The 20,709-nt window shown below is 40.1% G+C and overlaps 1 protein-coding gene across 3 annotated transcripts in view; it reads left to right on the top strand.

The window, feature by feature from the left end:
* Positions 1-1,830: 1,830 nt before the first annotated feature.
* The window catches only part of PKIA (cAMP-dependent protein kinase inhibitor alpha), a 39,089-nt gene continuing 20,210 nt past the window's right edge, over positions 1,831-20,709 (top strand). For 2 of the 3 annotated variants that reach the window (XR_011737389.1, XM_065831912.2), the window contains exon 1: positions 2,177-2,574. The gene's annotated coding sequence lies outside the window, so the exon portion shown is untranslated. Of the gene's footprint in view, positions 1,974-2,176; positions 2,575-20,709 lie in introns of those variants that run through there. The other variant, XM_071803990.1, reaches the window with a different exon arrangement.

The raw sequence follows: 20,709 nt of genomic DNA, 5'->3' as shown, positions 1-20,709 counted from the left end.
TAGGAGCTGCTGAACCATGTAGCCCAATAGAAGAGAGGCTGCCATGGCTCCATTTCCCCAAGTCTAGTCAGTGACAAGTCTGAGCACATATTCCTAATAGGCACACACAATAAGCATGTGTACACAAATATATATATATATATGTAAATATGCACATGGCCAACCACACACATCAGCATAGACACAAACATTCAAGCAAACACAGATGGTATGAATGATGTAATTCCGTCCTCCTCTCTTGCATGGGTTGCTGTGACCTGAGGTGTGACTCTTGCTGCTGGCACTTACATCCTGTACACACACACACAGAACAGGGAGTCCTATTACCCAGTAAAAGAGCTAGAAATAGAGTTTAGTGTGAAAACAGGAGACTGCACAGATCAGGCACAGGGAACAGCCAGACGAGCATACCGACTAGCAGCCTGTACACACGGGACTAGCCCTATTTACCTCCTCATCCCACTATTTTCCCACACTTGATCATTCCCATGTCACTTTGATCTCTTCCTTTCCCCGCCTTTGGTTCTTGCCCTAAACATCCCATAATAAGCCTGTACAATCCCAAAATGCTCTTCCTATAAAGCATACCGCAAAGTGTCCTGTACCCCTAGGGAGTAACCCCCTCAACCTGTGAGGTGATGCATAGAGCTTTTTGGTAGACTGCTGGGCCTGAGGCTCCCCTGGGACAGCCCTGAGAGGGCCTGGGCAGGGGCTCCTGTTCTCTGACCCAGTTACTTGGGCTCCCCTGCCTGCCCACATGCCTCTGGGCTCCTCTGTGTATGTGGAGATGAGCCTTTAATCACCTAACCTAACACACTGTAAACAGAGATTAAATATCACTGTTGAAATGCTGCCAATGCTGCACATTCAGGTTTGCAATGTCAGTCGATAGAAGAGGTTCGAGGCAGGGAGTAAACAAGAGCAGCCCAAAACTAGTGCAACTGTAGGAGTGCACAGGTACAGGGAATCAAATGAAAGATACTGGCACAGTTAAAAGTCTTACCATAAGCACCATAAAAAATAAACACAGTGAATTTCCAAAAGGGAACTCAGGCTCATCTTTCATCTGAGACACAGAGATCAAGATTCTCAGCTTAATGAGGTTCCTCTCCCCTTTTCTGCTTTCCTCTGCTACTACAGACAACCTTCCTATCTATACCCAGACCACTGAAGCAGCTCTTGTAATTTCAGACCTCAACACCATGGAAAACATCAGCATTTCCAACTTGTGTCTACTCCAAAACCTGGATGGGGCACCACTTGGCTACCCAGTGAACAGAGCAGTCACAGCACCTTGGAAACACCTGTGTGCACACATCTGTGTTTTCCTTGGAGCTTGTCTGGCAGGACTTTCCTTGACCAGACACGACCCTCTCTTGCTTGTGAAGTACAAAGCTCTCTCAGACTATGATGATTTGGCGAAGCGTATCTGTTTGAACGGGACTGACTAGTGTTATTTATGCAGCAATATAGCTGTGCTTGCCCTGCACATGGGATGGGTTCGTGGGATTGTAAACTGTGACAGGAATCCAGCCTTCTTCATGAGCCTGCCAGCTACCCAGCACGTGCACAGCGCTCTGTAAGTAACAAAAATAGACATGCTGCCTACTGGTGCATCTTAAAAATATCAGGACGCCCTTGGTAAGTGAGAAGCGTGTGCTGGTGACCTTGAAAGCAGTGCCTTTCCTCTGCTCTCCCGTCAGCCACAGAGCAAGATCCACTGGCAAAGAAGCTCCCACCCCAGAAACAAATGCATTTTTAGGGGCACAGGCTGCGGAGCGCTTGCGCGCCCTGAGGCCGGGAGGCGAGGGGGAGAGCTGAGCGCCCACACACAAGCGCAGGGATTACAGCGGATTTTGCTTCAAAACAGAGACGCGCACACACAGAGCTCTCCGGGCGGGAAGCTCTCTCTTGCCTCCAGCCCTGTAGCGCTGCAGGAGCCCACCCGCCCCCGGTCCTTGCCGCTTAGCCCGGTACGGCCGGGTCGGGCACGGCGGGGACGCCCCAGTGCCGGACACGGGGACGGCGGTTGCAGGGGGACGCGCGCCACCGGCCGTCGGGCGGGAGTGCCGCGCTCCCCACGGCGCGCGGAGGGGACTCCCGAGGCGGGTAGGGGCTGGCGCGGGGCGGAGCGGCCCATCCTGCCGCCGTGCCCGGGGAGGGACCCTCGGCCGGCAGCCGCGCCGCCGGGGCACCCTGCCGCCTCTCGCAGACTCCCGGGCAGTAGGGTGCGTGTAGCACCGCGGGAGTGCCAGCCCCTCGGGTGCCGCTGGAGCGCCAGGGCCTCGGGCGGAAAGGCCGTCTCCCCCTCCGCGGCGGGAGCGGAGTGCGGCGGCCCGGGCAGGGGGCGGGGAGGATGACTTCATGCCGCCGGAGCGCTGTGAATTTAGGAGCAGCAGCTGCCGCCGCTGTCGGCGGCGGGATGTGGGGGTGAAGTGACAGCGGGAGCTGCCACCGGCTGAGGGAGGGGCAGCGCCGGGCACCCTGCTCCGCCGAGCCCAGGGGCTCTAGGCCGCCAAGAGCAGCCGCTGCGGGAGGCAGGGAGGAAGATGCGCTGAGCCGGTCGCTGGAAAGGTGAGCGGGAGCTGCCGGCGGTGTGTGCGGGGGCGGGCAGCTGAACGCTGCGGCGCTGCGCGGCTGGGGAGCCACAGCGCTGCCGCTGCGAACCGCCTGCCTCGGCTCACCCAGCTGCCGGTGCCGCTGCCTGCCCGCTGCTAGCACGGGGAAGGCCGGGCCGGCGGCCCGGGAAACAGCCGCCGTGCTGCGTGCGCGCAGGCAGCGTCTGGAGCTGCGCTTGGGCGTCCGGCGTCCTTCTCCTTCTTTCTCCCCCGTTTCCCTCCAACAGCAGGCGGGCTGCCCTCTCAGAAGCGCCACAGTGTTGCATTTTATCTTTCGTTGCCAGAATGTGCAGTGGCTCGGTGCCAGCTCTCCGCTCAGCAGCCCGGGCTGCTCTCCTCACCCTTGAACGAAGGGATCCGGTCCCGGGGAGGGGGCATTTTGTGTGTGGCGCATCGCGGGACGGGCGCGGAGGCTCTGCGACAGGTGCAGGGCTGCGCTCCGGCTGCGCTCTGCGCGCCCCAGCACCGTGTGCGTTCCTCAAGTGGCGGGGAAGACATCTTGGGGCAGGAAGATTTCAGGGGAACAGAAGCAAAAAGGATGTCATCTCATTTACATTCTTGGATTTGGAAGCCGCTTCACAGGAGACTAAAGGGAGTGCAGAAGTTGGAGAACCAGCCGTTTTACCAAAATGGATTCTGTTGACTTTTTCAGGGACTTCTGTCTATGTTGGTTTTGTTTGTTTGTTTTCCATTTTTATCATCTAGCCCAAGGTTTGGGGCAAACAAAATAGAAGCAAAATTCGAATGCCTTTGTTTGCTAAATGGAAGAATTAGTGAGTTGCTCTTCCATCATGTCACCTGTAGAAGTGGAAAAACAGAAGTACATGCAGCATTGTAGCTTGGCCATTGACATTGCACATTGTTTGTGACACAGACACAGGTCTTAACATTTGATGAAGGGTCTTTCAGAATTGAATAGGAGGGGAAAATATGCCTGGCCTACATCCCTGTCTGATATGTTAGTGATTTGGAGGTTTTTTTTTTCTTTGCTTGGCTCTAAAAAAGGTTACTCTAAAGCAGGCATGTCAATACAGGAGGCTGGGGTTGGCGTGCAGGGGCAGGTCATTAGAATGAGCACTATCTGCAGGTAGTAGTGATTAATGGCTCTACGTGGTTTGTTTTGGAAGTGAAAACAATGATTGTGCCTCTAGGAAGAAAAGGAGAAGGTATTCATCTGTCCTTAAGGAAAAAAAATAAGGAAGCAGGATATGGGAAGCTGAAGGTTATTTTATTCAATGTCTGTTTACTTGTATGTTCGTCTTAAAAGATCCTGTTACCTTATGTATTCACAGACCAGCTCACATAGCTGTGGGATTCCCAGTTGTTGTTGAAGCCTCTGGTCATGGTGCTAGAGTGATAAAAGTAATACTTAGGGAGGTAACAGGCAGTTGCTTGGTCTGTTCTCATTATTTCTGGGAAGGTGTTTAAATACGTGTATTTGCCTCAGTACTAATGCTGAGTATGCAGAAGGCAAATGATGGCTACAGGGATGGGAAACGTGTATCAAAGACAATTGAGGCTTCACAAGGCTGGAACAAGGTGACTGGCAAATTGCAGTATTAGGCGTCAGTTCAACAGACAAATCTTTGCTTTGAAGAGCAGTCATTAATGATGACCCCATATAAGCTTGTTCCTTTTAAGCATTCCATGGCATATCCAATGTATGCATTTCAAGCAAGAAAAAAAACTCTAATTCCATCAAGCCTATATCTCTCTTTACCAAACATTTACTTTGTTCCTGTAAAACACTTGGGAGTCTGAGTTATGACCTCTCTACTGTTTATTTGCTTTCTAGAAAAGAGCATGGCTGGCTGTTTCAGGGGTTGCAATGTTGTAGTCATTTGCTGATTTCTTCTCTAATTGCAAGAAACCATGTAGCCGAGTTCAGATACTTCTCATATTAGCCTGCCCATTCTGTATGAAGTAAATTCCTTCACTGAAGAGAGCACCAAGTAAAGGTCTCCCATTCTGTTGTTGCAAAAACAGGGTAGTATGAATACTCATTAAGGTTGACACATTGTTAGCATAGTAAATTTAGCTGTTTGTGCTTCTTGGCAAGCCTAAATAACATTTCAAAACACTGTTAGTTAACATTTTTTTTAAACAGTGTGGTGGAGTAGTTGACCAAGAGCCATACACTATCATAGATGTGAATGTACATCTGATTGCTTTCACTCTGAAACCTTGAATTGCTTTTGTTTTTATCTTATGTGTACTCCAAAGACAGATTGTGTAATCATGTAAAACGCAAGAGTGCATGTGTCCATAGAAAATATGTATATCTAATTATCAGTGTGAATTTAGTTCAATGGTGTAACTGATGTAAATCTGCTTCCTACAGACTTCTCTTGCAGGACTCCTCTTCCTGTTACAGTAACTTCCACACCTCTGGGAAGCAAAGAAAAGCATCTTTATTGTGATTAATCTGGGGCAGCAGCCCCACTGACTGGAAGAGCAGCCTAGTTGGCCAGCTGGTTGATGCCAGACAGACTGGGTAGCAGCTGAGATTTAGCTGCCTTTTCCTCAGAGGGTCTGCTATTTTGGAACTCTTCATCTGGGTTAGTTCTTCGAATTTGTAAGAGCTTAATTATCTTTGAGATTTCTAGGCCGCAGTCAGCCTTTGAACCAGCAGGTTCCTTTGTCCAAATTTATGAGTAGGGGCCAGATGAGTGTGTTTGCATAAGGCTTCTTTCTTTAGGAGAACAAACTGGAAAACCTAGTAACCTTGAATGCACTTGAAATTGCAGAGGTTTGATTTCACTTGTGATCTTTTCCAAGAGCTGAAATTAAACAGTTCAGTTAATATATTTTCTATTATTATGAGAATGTTTAAAGCTGATGTTCTTAAGTGCTGTTTGAACTAACTGAAATAACCACATTCCAGAGCAAGCATGTAATTTTTCAGTTATGTTGTTACTAGGCTTTGAGTTGGATTATTTTCCCCAAATTAAGAATTCCTCAAAGGAAGGCTTGAGCAGGCTGTGAGTGGACAGATATTATACAATGAATGTAAGGCTATGTACTTTGGCAGGTGCAAAAAATCAAGAGTATTTTAACAATAGTGATACCATTTTTTCTTCTGAAGAAGAAATGTATTGACACTTTCCAAATGTTTGCCCCTTATGTGCACTAGCTAACATTTCTAGGTGAGAAAAATTTTCTATCTGAGAAATAAATGCCAGGCATAAACTTAAAGTTTATCACCTACTATGCAAATGGATTTCATGTTGGACTCTTTAATTATTGTCAGTAGAAGATCTTTGTATGAGTGGCCAGTCAATTGCAAACGAGAACTAAGAGTTTTATCCATTTATAATATATTAGTGGTGGAAATAAGATAGGCATTAAGTATCTTTGTATCTTGAATTAGACCTTAGCACTTCACAACCCAGGTCATGAGCCCCTGAGTTTAATATCTGGAATATGGAGATAGAAGTGCAGAGTTCATGTATGTTTCTTGCAAAAGCATGCTGATTTAAGCCTTTCTCTTGAAGAGGACTGCATCTGACAGCAACACAAGCATGAATCCATTTATATGTATTAGTTTTGGGATGCATTGAGGGACTAGTTTCAGGAAAGTCTTCATATTGTATACTCTTACAAAATGACACTATTCAAACATTATAAAAGAAAAGATCTGACTGTACAAAATCTGTATGCTTCCAGTATATATCCTTGTCTTTAAATATAAACGTATCAGAGGAGAAAGTAACACAAAATGGATTCTCTCATCGAAGTGCTCGTGCAAATGTCCCAGCCAAATGCCAGATCAAATAATTTTGGTTTTCTTCCTTTAATTCTTATGGTAGAACCAATAAGATATGATAGTATTTTTTGTCCTCCCTGTCATACTGGAGATAAGCTGCATTTCTGAGCTGCTCGCATTTCTGCAGTGGTAAAATAATTCTAGTGTATCTCTGACCTCTTCCCTGTGTGAATAAAGTATAAAACATGAACTCTGCGGATGAGCTGCAGTGGAAGAATTTCCATGTCAGACAGGGTTTAGTTCTGGCTAGTAGAATTTGTTCTGTTTTGTAACCTTTATTAAAACAAATTTAAACATTGGTTATGTTGCTGTTCTTTGGCTTTAGAGGACTCATGGGCAATTTAACCTGCTCTGTGTTCAGAAGTACTTCAAAGCAACTGGCTGTTCTTTGCACAATTATGCATCCCTTTCTGCACTATAGTCCCAGTTATTCATCAGATGTGATAGGCAAATAGGTCTAATTCCAACATACAATTTTAATTTCTCTTACTTTGACTACTTTTTTTGTCACATCTTTGTTCTAGCAAGTATTCCAAAAGACCGAAAGGTACATCAAAGTTATCTCGGCAGCTGTTAGCTAGCCTGTAAAATGTGCTGCAGCTTTAATGAGATCATATACATCTTAATAGATCTTTATAATTATATATATATTATATAATATAATATATATGTATTTGCTAACTATTCACTCATTTGCCTTCTACCTCCTACAGAATTTCCACTTACACATATGGTGAGCACATAACTGTGGTGAAACTATCTCACCACCTGTTGTTTTAAAATAGCACAGATGCTTATTAATGGCCCTTCCATGATACTGTTTATAGTACATGTTAAACCTCACTTAAAATACTGTGGATCATATTGGTAAAGGATATTATTACTTCAGCAGCAGCCTTAAATTGGTTCCTGTTCAGCATGTCTGCTCAATTTGTTGATTGTAGGTAGGAGAGAAGTAAACTTCATAGGAAAGTTAAAGCTATGATGCTTAATGAGAAAGCTGTCAGTGAATCCTGCACAAGGTGTTCTGTGAAAATAACCACTGCTGTTTGGATAGCTGATCAACCCGAAGAACGGCAAAAAGTATGAGTGCACAAATTCTCTGCACTCAGAAGTCTAGAGCTCAGCTGATGTGAACTCCTTCAGACCAATGCTCAAAAGCAGATTTTTCACACTTCAAAGCAAGGGGAAGTAAATAATGGCAGAACTTGAGCCTTGATCAAGAGTGTCTCCTAATATATATTTTTTTTCCCATGGAAAAGTCAGCTCTAAACTAGATTTAGGTAAACAAATTTCCCGTCAATTCCCTGTTTTCTTTATTTAATTTAATGAGTGACTTTGATTCTCAACTTTACTTTCAAAGAATTTCTAGAGTTCTATCTAATATTTTTGGTCTGTAGCTCTCTAGATTGGTCTTTTTTTTTTTTTTTCCCAAACTTGGTCAAAGTGGAAATTAAAAAGGTATTCCTACTTTAACATTATCTATCCACAAGTGGCACAAGAAAAATTATTGATTTTAAGTGGCAGTTCACTATCATTCTCACTTCACTGAGATGTAAATTTAAAAGGGCAATCAGGATAAACAGACTCCGCTACTTTCAAACATTCCAAGGTGCTTACTTGACGCACAGAAGAATTCCTGATATCTGCATGTTGCTAGTGAATTCCAAGAAGAGGCTATTATGTGCTGCGAAAAAATACATAACAAGAAATAGAATTAAAGATGTCTTATTTGTGTTTAGCAAAATTTCTTAGGAACTGCTAGAAAGTGTCTTTTTTTAAAATGAAATATATATGGACACTTTTTTTTTCTGTGTTGCTTGGGAGATGGCCTTGATTGCTTGTATTTAGTATAGCTAGTAAATTAAAAAATACTTGTTCATTCTAGACCGGTGAATGTCAGATGCCTGTTCAAACTGTATAGGATGGACAAAAACCTCTTCTAATTCAGAAAAACTGTGTGGCACATCATTATTGTTGTAGCCTGTAAGAATAAAAACCTGCTATTAAAATAAGACCACTGGCAAAATTCCAGCAAAGGATGCTTACAGAAGTAATGCATAAATTAAATAGAGTAATCTTCTTTTGATACAGTCTTTTACTGTTTGGTACTCAGCATTGATTAGCAGTTCTGGGAGCATAAATAATGTTTGCAGTACTACATTTAATCTCAGGAGGTATCGTGTCCTCACTGAATGTGCTTGGTTGGTCTGATTTATGTTCTCAGCCTCCACAGTATCTTTTGGCAGTTACATGTTTCAGTGGATGTGGAGTGTAAAGAAATAAAGTCTCTTTGTTTTGCCTTAGAATTTGTTGCCTGATGATGTAATTGGAGGCCCTCTTAACTGTACTGATGTGAGAAATGTTAAACAATTGTTTCCATTTCTGTTTCTCCTGAGTCATGATTTCACGTATCTATCACATTCTCTTTCCTCAAAAACAGTGTTGTCTTGGTCTTTTTATTCTCTCTACATGTATAGACTGTTCCACCTCTGATTCATTCTTTATCAATTTTAATATACTTCCTGCAAGTGCAACGGTCAGAATTTAGGAACCCTGTTCAGTAGCATGATAATTTCTATTTCTGTTCCATTCCTTTCCTAGAGTTTTTACTATGCATATTTTTTCCCAGTTACTAACTAAATGTTTCATTTGGGCTGATCTCTTGTGTCCCTGTTAGGTTAACTTTCATTTTGGGATCAGTTCAATAATATGTTTATATGACTGGAGGGAACTGGCAGAAGGCATAAAAGTTGATAGCTTTATATCAAAAATATGTATTTTCAATGTAAGAAAGAACAAATGGTAGTGTTGTTGTCCTATAGAGCAAGAAGGATTCAGCCACAAACCCTTCCTCTGTTTTGTGTTACTCTTGTTTTAAAATAGTGGAATGATGGCAGCTTTACCGATTTGGGCTAATGTTTGTGAGCACAGTCATGGCAAGCAGACAATAAAAGAGAACAGGATTCACTAATGCATATAAGAATTGGAGCATGTGAAAAAATGAAACACTTCATTTTAAAAAACAAACAAAAAACCCAAACTAAAAATAGACTCTGTTTTAAGTAACTGTTATTTTTAAGGTCTCGTGGAACCAAAGCATGATAGGAGATGTGAGTGGAGTAAGCATGAATACAGAAGCTATATGACTTGAGAAAGAGATATAGCTTATGAAAATTGATTACAGCATGCCTTAAAAGTCTAGGGAAACCACAGCTTTTGGTCAGTGAAGTAAGCCCATCTTATCATATATTTGTTTATATACAGGCTACTAATGTTTACATTCAGTTCTTAGACAGCAAAACGTTTTCCAAGCAGAATACTTATCCCGAACAGGGACTCCTCTAAGTTGTCCTGAATAGCTAAGATGCCTTGCTGAAAACTTGTTGTTGTTGTGTTTATTTGCCTGCAGGGAGTTTACATGTTGATCTGTTGAATGGCAGCTATAATATTATAAGGTAGTAAAGAATTGTATAATGCCAGTATCATTCACTCTGAGTGACAATGAGAAAAAAATAATCCCACCACTGCTACATGTCCTTTTGGATGGTAATTTTTGTATCTATACCTAGTCCGGTACTACTAGGGCCTGACTGGGGCAACAGCAATATTCTCTTGAATTTTACAAAAGCAAAACCAGCGATCTAAATGGTGAAAAACAGGTGCAAAGTATTCACCCATCCCCAACATATGCACAGAACATCTCCAGAACAAATAATGTTTGAATGGGTATTTATAGAAGATGAGCACGATAGCCATTCACCTGGAGAAGCCCAGATACTGTATAAGAAATTTAAGCATGTAACATCACTTCCTCACTGATACTTTATTATTCATTGGATGTTTGTTTAACAATAGGCTTTTAATATATTCAAAGCTAATAATGGGGAATTATTAAATTAGCACATAAGAAAGGAATTGCATGAAGATATTTTGTATTATATGATGCATTAGCTAATTGTCACTCTAGAAGAAGATACTTTTCAATCTACACTCTGCACATCTACACAAATGCTGTACAGACCAAAGAGCAAGAAGTGTGTCTGTTATCGCCCTTTTCTCAGATACTGGGGAAATGCATTATTTATGTAGCACCTTTTGTCATGGAAGACCTCAAAAGACTTTACAGCACTTCCATTTTCATTGGCAGCATTTGCAAGTAAGGGATGAAAGCTGTTATTTAAACATTGTTTTCCCACAGTTGTATAACTGATAAGATTGCAGATCAGAGAGTTATTTATGCTAATCTCCAGAAAAAGGTACTGGTTTCTGATAGCATGGTTCACCATGCTGCAGCAGTCATTTCCTTCCAAGCAGAAAATTCTCTTTCCTATCACTTTTGTGCCTCATAGAAGCAATTTTTAATGGCCATTCATCCATTACAGACTGCAGCTCTGCTTCTCAAGCAGTATTTTTACTGGGACAACACACTATGCAAATGTATCTTCTCTAAGTTTACTGTTCTTCTGTCCTCCTCTAGCCTTCTTGGTCTGGCTAAGCCAGGCACTGGTACTCGTTTTGCACATTTGTTTGTTTGTTTGTTTGTTTGTTTTGGGGGAAGGGGTTTGGTAGGGGTTTTTTGTTTGTTTTGGTTTTGTTTTATTTGGTTTTTTTAGTGAATTTTTACTTCAAACAATCCATTTCAGAAATAAAGTAGTTTACCAGCTTGTCATTTATAGTCTTCATTATTTGAAGTGCCTTTCTGACAAGATACTTCATATAATAACTGAAATAATTTTTACTCCTTCCTCAAGCTTCTTAGGAGAAGTCATAGGCAAGAAAGATTTTTTTTTTTTATCTCCAAGGGAGGCTTTTCTACAAGCATTTGATGAAGTCCATTTATTTCTGTGGAACTTCTGTGGCATCCGTCTCATCTTCTAATGGCATCTGTAACCAAGTTGACAGTCTGTTTCTGTTACTGTGCTTATATAAGCTACCGAAAAAGTGAAATTTTTTTGTCCCACATTGTTGGGTACAACTGGCTCAAAAAAACCCAGTGGCCCCACCCAAATTTAAACTGGTCACCATTCCTTCTTTGATGGTCCTGTACTCTTCAGTTGAGTATTTTGGAATAGCAAGGAAATTACAGGAGTCAAAAGAAAGATAATATAGTATTTTTTATTAAAAAGGATAAATACAATGACTTGGTTACCAAGGTCTGTTGGTCTGATATGAATCCCAGGCAAAACAGCAGAGAAAACTATTCATTTATGGCTTTGAAGGACAGGATTATAATTAATGCGAATCACCGATAGTTACTGAAAAAAGGTGATTTTAAAGTGACCCTGACACACTGGCTTTATATATTTTGGAGGTTACAAGTTTAGCTAAAGGAAATAGGCTTAATAGTGTATTTTGTGAAAACTGGTGAAAACTGGTGAAAACTGAAGTTAGTGCTGTTTCATGTCTACCAACTCAAACACCTCTTGTATGTTACCTGCTAGGTTTGCTATTTAGTTCCAGATGCCAGGCAACACAGATTCACCGTGTTCACCGTGAAAAGATTTCTAAGAAATTGAGTAGTTACAAGAGACTTATCTGCTCAGAAAATACTGATGAGTATCTATCTGATGAAGAATATCTGGTTTTCCCTTTATTGCTCAGTCTATGCAATGGTCCACAATGTTTGTAGTTGTTCCTTTACCCTTTCTCTCTCCTCTCTCACCTCCCCCCACACCAACAAAGAAAAGCTAGGGGGAAGTTTTTCCTCCAGTAGAAAGTAAAAAGATAATTCAGAAGTGATAGATTCTATCTATAAAGATAGAATCATAGAATAGTTTGGGTTGTGAGGGACCTTCAAAGGTCATCTAGTCCAACCCCTCTGCAATGCGCAGGGACATCTTCAACTAGATCAGGTTGCTTATCTGGAGCTCTACATGATTTCATACAGCTTCCATATTTTTACCAATGAAAAATTATGTTTTTCTATCAATAACTTACCTTGACATAGAAATTTTCAACCTTCATATTGAAATAGAACTTTGAAATCAAAGAAATGAAAATTAAGTTTACTTGTTCAGAAGTGTTGGTAGTCAGATGGTTGTTTAAATATAGCAAATTTGTCAACAGTACCCTAAATTAGCTCTTCATAAGGCTCAATAATCATGTTTATTAAATGACAGGGACAGTACAAAGAGGATTATGAGTTCTTGCAGGCCATCTTAAAGACCTGTATGACTAGTGGGTTTTTTTGGCCACTTATATGTGATGCATGTGTCTTCATGTTCATTGCAAATTTATGTATTAAATCCACCAAAATGATCACTTTCTTACTAAAAAACTATGAAATTGTTGAAACATTGATTTTTGTTTCTTTCCATGTGACTCATCACTTTGTTTGCCTTTTAAATGTTTTATACCTCATTAATTCCTTGTGATTGCATTGTGTGTGTTGGTTCTTTTTACTTTGTTTGTACTGGACAATATGAACTTTTTATTTATGTTTTTTTTGCATTTTGAACTTTGGTACAGACTGTTCTCCATTACAGCTCCTTGTTCCATCTACAACAGGGTAAGATTCTTCCAGACATCAGCATGTTGCCTAAAATTCAAGAGGGGGACTTAATGTCACATTATCTTCCTTACTTTTTGTGTAGTAAATATAATGAAGACTTGACTGCTGTGAAAACAGAAGACTGCCAGCTGTGCAATATGTGTGTTGTCTAGTAGCATGAAGAGAACCTCTTGTGTAAGTTGCAGTCAGAGGATGCTAACATTAATTATTGAAAATGGCATGAGAAACACAAGATGAAGAAATATGGAAAAATTTTATGAGTAAAATAATTTGATGAGTCTCTGCGAAGCAGCTTTTAAAAAATATAAAACAACAACAAAATAACAAAAAACCCTTTAATTCATAAATTACTCGGTTTTCAGTGCTGTGGCCAGATCTCTGTATAAGCGTTACCTTTGTAGAATTCTTTGTCTTCAGCCTCTAGCAATCCCAGCTCACTGTTATTGTATACCTCTCCTTTTTGTTTTCTCTCAAAGGACAGATATGAATGTCAGCTCTGTCCTCTGGACCATACATCTGAGTGATTGCTTCATACTATACATCTACTGCCTTTTTTTTTTTCCTAGCTTCTTTTACAAATTTATAGTTTAAAAGCAAATTCACTCAAAGGCTTTCATAATTGCAGTATACTAATGAGGAAAGCTCACTGCAAAAATGCATTATGATGTCATTTTTTTCCAGATACTGCTAACAGATGGAATTTCTTACTACTTTTTTTAAAATTTCTTTTACTGCTTCAAAAATTTATTTTAAATTAAGATCTTATTTCAATGCCTGATTGCCCTGTGTATTCCTAAGGCTTTCTCTAGTGTGCCAGTTTATAATGGTGATCGTCATTCTGCCTCCTGTAGTGTGCTACCCAGCTTGTAGATCAGAGGTATGTGTAAGACTTTATTAGGTAGAGTATGTGTATGTGTTAGTAGCAAAATACATAGCAGTGTTTCTCTTTCAAGCTCTTGTCAAGCTCAAGGCCAAAGAATGTATATTCTTGCAAATTTAGCAGTTAAATATGCAAAAACTTCATCTTCTCTTGAGAAATTAAATATTTCTGGCCTTATGGACCCAATCTGATGAGAATTCAACCAGTGAAAATTCTCCAGTAAAGTTAATTAAAGCTGGTATCCTGAGAATGCTTTGCATTAATTTTGTATCAGATTATACTGCTACTTTTTGCAACCTTAATTAATCAAATCTTAATGGTTACTCAATGTGTAGCAGTGTTTTGGGCTTAAAAAAAAAATATCAGGAGGCATGTTGCTAATTGAATATTGGTATCTGGAGAGGGAAGGAGTAGATATTGGTCCCCTTTTCCAAAGGGGGATTAGACTGAGCAGGGGGAAGAGAAAGAGGTAAAGGGCAGCTTGTCCTTTAGGACAAGAAACAGCAGCAAAAGGCAGACAGCAAAGTAATTAACAGGTCTTTCTCCAAAAGAGAAGGTGGCCTTTACTGTGCCTAATTACACAGACTGTGATTTAAAACATGCTGTCTTCATCTCACAGTTGGGTCTTTCAGTGCCTGGTTCATGCAGGCAGTCTGCTTAAGTTTTAGGCCTGTGAGCAGATATATAGGTAGTCTCTGCCTGAGACCACAAGCTGAGAAGACAGATTGCCATGCAAAGAATTAAAATTCTCATCCTTTGTGGATTAGTGTTGTAGATCAATCATTTGTAAATTAATGGCTTTGGCCTGTGATGTTAGTGTTTTGAATCATACCAGAACACGAAAGAGTATCAACTTGAGTCTAAACCTGGGCTGTTGTCCTCCAGCAAGTAAAGGGCTAAAATCTGATTTTTGTACTCTATGCAGATAATGTGATTACAGGAAAAATATCTACTTACTTGTATTATATATCAGGAACAAGCAAGTCTACTACAGGCAAAACTAATGCCAGGGGATCATCTGCCAAGACTCAAATGTGCATATGAGGGCTGTATCTCACCTGTGACATGGTGACAGTGGCAGCTTTTTAAACTCGCTAATTATGGATTAAACCATGTTTCTGTCAACCAGTACTCTTTGCTTCTACAGTGTTTTTAATGAGACTGGGCTCCTGAGCTGAGAAAATATCCAGGAACTATTAATACATGTACCTTTTAGAAAACTGAATTCAAGACTGTAATCTTTCCTATTTTATTTAAAAACTATAAGCATCTCGAACAGCTTACCAGACTCTTTCTCTTTCTATGCGTATACCATCTGTCTCTCACCTAAGACTGTTTGTGATCTGGTAACTAGGACTCCCTGATCCTAAACTCACTAAGAACGAGGCAGCAGTGTGCCATTGCCGTCATTTGGACCACTGGGTACAAAAGGGATATTGACACACCAACTCAAGCTTAGTGGAGGCTACCAAAACCATTATGAGGCTGGAACACATGATCTATGAGTAGGGGCTGAGGGAGCCAAGTTTGTTCAGTAAGGAGAAGATGCTACAAGGAAAATTAACTGCACTACTCAAGGAGGGGTAATAGAAATGATGTAGGCTTTTTTTTTTGGAGGTGTACAGCAAAAGGGTAGGTGGCAATGGTCACAAGTTGTACTGAGAGAAATTCTAACTACATGAAAGAGAGATCTTTCATTGTGAGAATGGTTTAGCACTGTTATGGGTTGTCCAACATGCCTGGGGAGCCTCCATCCTTAGAGATACTCAAAATTCATCTCGAGTCCCTGAGCAACCAGACTGAAGTTTGAATTTAGCTTAGCTTTGAGCAAGTAGTTGTTTGACTTCATGGCCTCCAGATGTCCCTTCCAGCCAAAGTTTTTCTATGATTCAGAGAGATCTGTTATTTACTGGGTATGCCTGTACAGACCTATGAGTCCTGACTCAGGATCTGAGTTTAACTTAATACCTTCTGTGTGGAGATAAGTTATCTGACATATAATAGCGTCATGCCAAGGAGGGAGGAGACCTGAACTCCAGACTGTCCTCAACCTCAGTTGAGGAATCTGAACCCATGTCCAAGCAGAGGACAGAACTACCAGTATAAAAGATGTGTTTAAACTGGTTTATTGTGTATAAGCACAATTGCTTTACTTCTGGTTCTGTGCTGTTTTGCAGACAAGAGAATGCCTGAGTCTGTAGACTGTGATTTATTTGCTAAAAAAGAGGAAGACTCCACTTCTGGATCATGCTACCTAAATTATGTTTGTTGTCTTTAATTGACTGTGCAGTAAAATTTACGAGCAGTTCTGGAAGTCATTCTAGCACAAGACAAGCTTTTCAGTCATTCAGTGCTTATTTCACAGGAATAATATCATGCAAGAGACTTGCCCCACAGAAAGTTTCCAAATGCAGTAGAACAATACTCAGTTGCCAAGATGATATGGTTCTTGAACTTCTACTTGAGGAACAGAGCTATGGCAAGCTGGTATTCTCTGTAACCTGTGAGGCATGACCAGAGTGTTCTTTGTGCTTCTGTTTCCCTTAAAGCTGCCACACAAAGTGAAATTCTCACTAAAACAATGAGATGTAAACCAAATAAGCAATTCTATATTTAAGTGTCAATGAATTTGTCATAATTTAATTACCTTACTCTGGTGACGTGTGACAACAGGCATTGCAAACTAAATTTATCCTTCTGTCAAATTCACCCACCTAGAAGATATTCAAGAAAAGTTCCATCACATACTGAAATCTGTGAAATTGAAACCCAACCTGGGAAGTAAATTAATTTAAATAAATAACAGTACATCATTCAAACTGCACTGGTGTGGGACAAGAAACAACAGAAATCAAGCAAAGAGTGTAGAAGTTCATGATTTTGTACTGGTTTGGTTTGTTTTTTGTGTGTGTGTTTGTTTGTGGTGGTAGTGTTGTGGTGGTTGTTTTGTTTGTTCATTTTTGTGAGTGTTACCAACTCTGTTCCAGGAGACCTTGTAGCTTCCTTTCCTGATGTGTATTCACTTTCAGCAAGTGCCAAAGTCTTTCTGCACAGGCTTCTTAAGGAAAGGTAATGAAAAATACTTGTTCTGGAAAAAGATAACACCTTTTTTTCTGGGAATCAGAAAATAAGGTATGTTTGCAGGTTATGTTCCTAGTGTGATAACATAAAGTAATCACTTCATATAGAGCACAGGTTTTTTTGTTTAATCATCCTGCACTATTTTAGTTTATGCTTTGCTTTTACCTATTAGAATTATTGCTTTCTTATAACAAAAATAGCATAGATTATAGCTCCTAAATTCAATGTGGATCTGTTTGGTGTTAACCATGATCAACACAATATTTTTGAGACTTCTTCACAGCAAATAGAAATAGCCTTGCAACATAGCATGTTTTCATCTGTGTGTTTTGAAGAAAAAGATATTCAGCCTTATAATAGCATACTGAGAGTAATTTTCTTAATGAAGCATGTGAGCTGACTTAAAGCTACTTATTTTTCTAGATGTATTTCATCAACCTTTTGTTTCCAAGAACGAACCTTTTCCTTATCTAGTATCAGGTATGGTTCTGTTTCTGGAACTCCTTGGCCCTGTTATTGTTGTTTTAGAGTGCCCAAGATTAATAGGAAGAGTGCTGAAGAAAAAACAGTATGAAGCTGAATAGAGCAAAAATTGTCTGAGTTGTAAGACTTAGCTCTGTTGTGTTGCTGTTGTAATATCTGAGCGACATAACACTATGGAGCTTCATAAAAGCTTTGTGGTAACATTAGAGCTCACTGGAGTATTTGATTACATGCTTAATAGTCAAACTAAACCAGTTTGCCTTTGTTGGTAATGTAATCACCCTCTGTATTTAACCAAATTAGAGGTGGTAGTTTGGTTTTTTTAGCTTATCTGGGGTTTTTCTGTGAGTGGTGGTCTTTTTGGTTTTGTTGTTCTTTTTTTTCCTTCAAGTTATCATTTAACTGGAAAGTTGACTGAAATTGTTTCAAATAAGATTAATTGAGTAAGAAACATTTGTTTTGTGTTGTGTCTGATGAGTGGGAGAGGTGAGGTTGTTTTTTTCTTGGGAGTATGGGCGGTTTGGTTTGGGGTTGATTTGTTTGTTTTGGTGGTTTTGTTTGTTTGAGTTTTTAAATAAACCCCCCTTCTTTCTGCTTGTTGTCCTAAGGTGAATGTGGTGTCTGCCTTTATTCTGTGCTACTATTTTTGTGATGAGAATGACATAGCTCTTCATTTCAATCCTGTTTTCAAGTAATATCCTGTTTCAGTTGTCAGACTAGGAGAACCTGCTCAGCTTTACACACTCCCTGCAGTCCAGTTTTATGGTTTTTAAGAATAGAAAAAAATTATTCTATATTTATTTTTTTAATTGGGAAAATTTGATCAAGTTTATTTTTATTTTCTGTTGAACCTATTAGCTTTGGTAGTCCCTTAAGTAGTATACTGAGGTATGCCAAGCAGAAGAATAATTTACTCTAAAATAGCTTAAATGGACTAAAGAATAATTGCATGATGTGATGTGATGTGGAGTTTCAGGCAAACAGCCAAATTCCCTTTGACTTTATAGGTAAGTTCACGTCATTTTGCATATAAGTCAAATGGCTAAAAGATTTCTAGTGATCGCAAAAAAACATCTTGGTGCATGTAGATCACTGCTGTATGGATACAAATGTGTTATTCCAGTAATGACATCATGCGAAATAGCTCTGTGGAAAGGAGGGCACACATGTTAAGACGTGGATGCAGCAGTGCCTCAAAAAGAAGTGAAGTGCTCAGAGTGTGTGAGTCTTCATCCAAAGGTCAGCTCTGGGAAAAAGGTTTTGTATTTCAGTTAGCCTTCCAGATTATTTTTTTTAAGTGTGTTGCATGTGTAAACTTTTAAAAATTTATAATTAATAATAATTAGAGAATTAAATATTTAAAATTTTCATTGATTTTAATATTTGAGTGTTAATATTTGAATAATCCCTGTAGGAAACTGAGCAAAAGGAGTGGCAGAATACAAAAGAGGGGAAAACATTGCTTGAATCTGAAAGTCAGACCTAGAGATATTCTTGACAAAGGGTTAACAAGCAAGTTGCTTAGGGGAAAAGGGGCATTTTGGAAAAAAAGATTTAATACAAACACTGAAGCCGAGCAGGATATAGTTAAGATCTCTCTCATCTGAATGTTATTTCACTCAGACTGTGCTTAAAAGTTTTGCTGAAATGAAGATACATCTCACCTTTCTGTTTTTAGTTCAGCTCTGATTTCATTGGAGTCTATAATGAAAAAAATATGGAATATTATCTGACATGCAAATATCAGTACTATTTGTTTGAAGATACTGGTGCTCTTCCTATTGGATCATGAGGAGGCTGTAGACAGAAGATATGCAATAGCAATGGAAAATATTTTTCAAGGGAACAGTAGAAAAGATAATTTTTGGTGGTTGGGATGGCAAATTTCCAAGACCTTACACTCAAAGTAAAAGTTTACTTACCTAAAGTTTGCCTATGAAGCACATGTTCGATAAAGCTTTGAATCCAGTGTAAATAGTCATGTTAGAAAATGTGGACACTAATTACTTAGTAGTAGAGAGAAAAATGTCTTTGCCTTCTCCCCCTAACCCCTTTCTTCCCTTAATGTTTTTTACAGTAGGGGTGAATTTCTGACTCTGCTGAAATCAAAGTGCTTTTTATCAACTTCAGGTCTTGAAGTTTGTACCGTATCTTCGAAATTCATGAGTGGTGTGCTACATTTGAACATTACATTAAGTCAAATTTTCAGAAGAGATAAGAAGCTTGAGTTTGCTAGTTGATTTTACTACTTAGTCCAGAATACTTTTAAAGGCTGGTTCTTACTAATTTCTGAAACATGAGGTCCTTTGTAGTATCTCATACTGATCACCGGAAACTGAAAATACTGGTTTTTACATACTGTGCTCATTCACCGAAACTTGGTATGTTATTTGGATATGGGCAAATGTTGTCTTTTTACCTATTGTTCTTGTGGAGTATTTACTTTTTTTAAACAAGCTAATCAATACATAGAGTAAACCCACAAACAAACATGTCTCGTCTTGCAATATGCTTGCATCCTCGGCACTTCTTCTGAGAGGCATTAATTCAACTGAGTAATGTGGGGTGATCTTGGAAAAAAACTTCTAATTTTGTTTCCACGGTGATTGCTTTCTTGGAAGTAGTCTATAGTCTTGAAAAGCTGGTGTATACTCCTCCTCTACCTTTCTTGGTATAGAAACCTAAAAATGTCAAAGTTAATCTCATATTTAAGTTATTTAAAGTAACAGAGAAAAGATTCCTTGTTCTCTCTCATGTAAAACAAGAGCTTCAGTCTTGGTCAAAATCACATTGCTTCTGGTGTCTGTAAAAGTCACGGCTACAGTGATCATGATCTTTGAGAGCACTGGTATTTTCCTGGTCTGTGATGGTGAAGGCTGGCAAGCAGAGAATAGTGCCTCATTATTTGTCCCTCATTATATTAGCATACTTGCAATGTGGCCTTTGCTTGGAAAGAGCCTGCCTCTTATCAGCTGGGGGTTATCAGGAATGTGTAAGTGATGGGATCATTGCATGCCTGTGATTCCCCAGACTTTGGTGAAAGAAAGTGACAGAACAGCAGTGTTGGCAATTAGTGAAGTTCAAGGGAGGCATAGGAAGGCGTAATAAGTACTTCTTATGGCCATCTATATCCACTTAGTATCTTGTGGTGAATATGAATTTTATTGGTGTCGGTGCCCAGGCGCTGACAATGAGGTGGCTGCAGGGGCCTCTGAGGAGAGGCGGGGGCTGCCCCATGCTGGACACAACTGGTTCCAGCCAGCCCCGTGGACCCACTGCAGGGCACGGCTGAGGCCCTCAGCCAGGACGGGGGCACCTCATATTTAAGAAAGGGGACAAAAACCACCACACACGTAGAGGAGGAGGA

The sequence above is a fragment of the Patagioenas fasciata genome, chromosome 2 (genome assembly GCF_037038585.1).
Source record: "Patagioenas fasciata isolate bPatFas1 chromosome 2, bPatFas1.hap1, whole genome shotgun sequence".
NCBI lineage: Eukaryota > Metazoa > Chordata > Aves > Columbiformes > Columbidae > Patagioenas > Patagioenas fasciata.
The sequence above is the reverse complement of the archived record's forward strand: the minus strand, read 5'-3'. Positions and strand labels throughout refer to the sequence as shown.